Source organism: Moschus berezovskii, chromosome 13 (assembly GCF_049115385.1).
Source record: "Moschus berezovskii isolate FMDL1 chromosome 13, NW_MosBer_1.0, whole genome shotgun sequence".
NCBI lineage: Eukaryota > Metazoa > Chordata > Mammalia > Artiodactyla > Moschidae > Moschus > Moschus berezovskii.
Window position 1 is genome coordinate 12,594,564 of NC_142472.1, and position 3,894 is coordinate 12,598,457.

The 3,894-nt window shown below is 43.3% G+C and overlaps 1 non-coding gene across 1 annotated transcript; it reads right to left on the reverse strand.

The window, feature by feature from the left end:
• Positions 1 to 2,985: 2,985 nt before the first annotated feature.
• TRNAG-ACC (transfer RNA glycine (anticodon ACC)) lies at positions 2,986 to 3,058 on the reverse strand. The gene has a single exon. It is a non-coding gene; the product is annotated as a tRNA-Gly (tRNA).
• Between the last annotated feature and the right edge of the window lie 836 nt (positions 3,059 to 3,894).

Below are 3,894 nucleotides of genomic sequence, written 5' to 3' on the forward strand. Positions count from 1 at the left end.
CCTGGTGGGCTGCCGTCTATGGGGTCGCACAGAGTCGGACACGACTGAAGCGACTTAGCAGCAGCAGCAGCAAAGGTAAATCTAAATCTCACTTTGAAGGAATAGGGAATTCAATGGAATCATGGAATAGGAATTTGATGGTTGAAGACTGGTAGGTAGAAACTGGAAGAGGAGGTGTTGGAAGAAACAAGAGAGGCAAGGAGATGGCAGGAAGCTCAGAGCAAAGGATTTATGTGAGAAACATCCTATTTTGGGATGCAGCTACTTAATTCATATAAAATGATGTCCAGTATTGCAGTTATTCAAAAAATTTTAAGTTGCTATATTGTACTTTCATTTTTATTTGGTTCAAGAAATTTTCTTTTTTTTTTTGGCACGTGGGATCTCAGCTCCCCAACCAGGGATCAAACCTGTGTGCCCTACAGTGGGGAGTTCAAAGTCTCAACCACTGACCACTGGACCACCAGGGAAGTCTTCAGGAATGCATTTAAAATCTTTGCCAGTCCTGTGTTTTTCTTGGGCAACAATCCTTTTCTGTTACTAAAAGACTTAACTAAAATCTCTCTCATTTATTCCTGGTGATCATTCCCCAGGGCTGTGAAATGTAGCCTCCTGAGTTAGTTAACTTGTCTGTGTTTGGCCCTGGAGGGATCACCCCGTGGTATGACGAACACTTTCTACTAGAAGCACTAAGGAACAGGCTTGAAGGCACATCTCCATTTGGGACTCGGTGCTCTGGGCTTCTGGGACATATGACCTTTGGTGATGGTCTTGAATGAACCACAGTTTTCTGAGATCCAGTATGGGAGAATTATGTTTGTTTTTCAATAAAAGGATTCTTTTTAAAATAAAATCAAGGAATGAAACATTGATCAAATAATATTGTGAATGCCCATAATCCTTCCGTCATCCTCAATTTCATTTCCTGGTGGAAACTGATGGGTATCCTTTCAAATATTTTCTGTGCCTCTATAAACATGTTTCTATTACACATAACTGATATATACTTTCTTATTGTTGTTTAGTTGCTAAGTTGTGTCTGACTCTTTGTGACCCCACGGACTGTAGCCGGCCAGGCTCCCCTGTCCATGGGATTTCCCAGGCAAGAAAACTGGAGTGGGTTGCCATTTCCTTCTCCAGGGGATCTTCCCGAGCCAGGGATCAAACCCATGTCTCCTGCATTGGCAGGCAGATTCTTTACTGCTAGCCACCAGGGAAACCCCATACTTTTATATACAAATGACACTACTTGCAAACTCTTTCACGATGGCTTTTTTTTTTTTTTTTTGCTTTATCTCATCGACACAAATGCTTCCTATTATCAGTGTGCAGTCTTGAAATTTATTTTCCTTCATCTTAGTAGTCAACACTGGCCCACACTGGTCAACAGGCATTTTGGGGCTTGTTTTCTTGATTGAATCTAAGAGTGAAAACCAAACTAACACTGGGAGACAACCAAACCGAACACAATGGAAATAAAAGCATGAACTCTGTGTTTTCAGGTCCTTGGGAGTAGGCAAGGCTGGGGTGGGCCAGGGCTTGAAGGTTGAGGTAGCATTCCTTAAAGAGCAAAGAACTGGGAGAAAAAGGAATCAGCGGGAACAAAGGCTTGGAAGAGCACGGATATGGCTCAGAATTTGGAAGTTAAAATTATGGAGGTTCTACAACCTGCAGCATTCTGACTGGAACTCACAGGGTTCACTTTTGGATAGTCATGAACATTTACCAGGTGACCTAATGACATTTTCATGTAATGGAAGGTTTGCTTAAGGTTTTGCTTAACAGAGCTAAGTAGGTTTTCTCTGTTCGTAAACTCTGTCTTCAGTATATATTATGGTGAATGGAGCACAGGCAGAAAATGGACTCAGGGAAAATTTCACTGGACGTATCTTTAATCTTTGCCAATAACTCTGGAACAAACCTCCTCTTAAGAAAAGCCCCAAAGGGAGATGTACAGGAAATTATAAATTGAAGTAAGTTACAACACCCTTCTTAGTTTCAAAACAAGTATTGGGCTTTCACTCACCTAACCACGTTTCTCTGGAATTTTTTTTGCCTTAGGTTGAAAGCCACTGGTAAGTTCTTTATCCTACAGTCTCCTTAAGAACAGAGTCTTCTCTTTAAAACATGCCCTCACCTGTCTCACTGCTAAATAAATGACTTCCTGCTCTTTTGTATCCGTGGTTAATTTTTATTTCTTTTAATGTTTTGTTTGGGGTTATACTTTTTCTACAGTGTGATATTTAAGGGGATCCTATTATCAAGTAAACTTGAATTTCATGAAATATACTAATAGTTGACCATTTTTTTAACCTACAAAAAATGACAGTTTCATATTGACCAATTTAAATCTGGGACTATGTTGTTTCTTGTTATGTTAAAATTGGGGTTCATCAGTATTTTGTTTCTTACTAATTTTCTCACTTTTAACTTCACGGTTAGTCAAAATGAAATCTTTATAAGCTTCAAAACACCTCCCAGTTCAGTGCCTTGTCTCCATTTGACTGTTATCATCCAAGTTCAGGCGTCCTTATCTTTTACCTTGACTATGTGAAGTGCATTTCTCCTTGGCTTCCAGTCTCCAGACACATCTGCCAATTTTTCTCAGTGTTATCTTCTAAGGCACAGTCCTTGCCGACCTGCCAGTTTAAGACCTGGCATGGGAGGCTCCCACAAGATAACTCAGCCTCTTCTTCCTACTTCTACTCCTGTTCCTCTGCCCACAGCTTACCTCGTGAGTTCCCTCCACATCCGTTTTGGTTACTTCCCTTCTGCCACCAAGCTTGCTTTGCCTGGTATCATAGCTGCCTCTGTAGCAATCTTTCCCTCCCCAGACCACAAGCTCTTTGAAGGCAGAGAGAGTCCTCCTGAGACACCGCTGCAGCGTCCAGTGTGATGGTCACCACGTGTGGCTATTCAGGCTTTGGATGGACAAGCCGGGGATGGCCGTTCTTAGAGACTGTGCCTTGGCTTATGGGATCTTAGTTCCCCAGCCAGGGATCAAACCCAGGGTCCTAGCAGTGGTAGTGCCAAGTCCTAACCACTGGACTACCAGGGAATTCCCCCTATGACCTTCCAAATAGTATTCCTTCTGTCAGGAATGATCCTTCTACCCCTAACAAAGCCCTACTGATCTCTCACACCTCACCCACTTAAATCGCTTTAAACCTCCGCAAAAGTATCACTTCTTTATTAACCCTTGCTTGACTCCTCAAGGAGAATCACCATTCCCTCTTTTGGATCCATAAGATTATCTTACATGATTATATCCTAAGTCCCTTAGAAAAATGTATTTGCTTACATGTTCAAATTTGTTCCCCCAAACTCCAAGCCCTTATGGACAAGATCCTTGGCTTCCCCAGGGGTCACGTGGTTGACACAGTTGTGGCTAGCACAGTGGCTTATGGAGAGCAGATTCTCATATGTATTCACAGAATTCAGCTGAATTTCAGTTATTTAGATCCGACCATGGAAACTGCTTCGGAAGCCCTAAAACCTTGCATCTTTGAACCTGGAGAGTTCACTTGGACCTTAATTGGAAACAGACAATCCCAGGAAAGGGAAACTGACTATAACCTCTCCACTTTCTCCAGCAGGCTCCCAGATCCGCAGTCAGGTCCGCCCACACTCTCTGAGGCAGGAGATGCCTTCCTCGCCTCCCCCAGCCTCAGGCGCCTCAAAACACAGGGCTTCCCTGACTCCACCCTCCGTCCTCTTCTGCCTCACAGGACTGCCCCTCATGACCATGCGAAGCTAAGAGCTGTAGAACAGCCCACCCCCAACCCCCAAGTGTTCCCGCTGGAAACGTTGCTCTTCGGCCACCAGCCACTACTAGTTTATCTTCGAGTCTATTTCCTCTGGCTGTGGTACTTCCTGTGTAACCAGGAAGCAAAA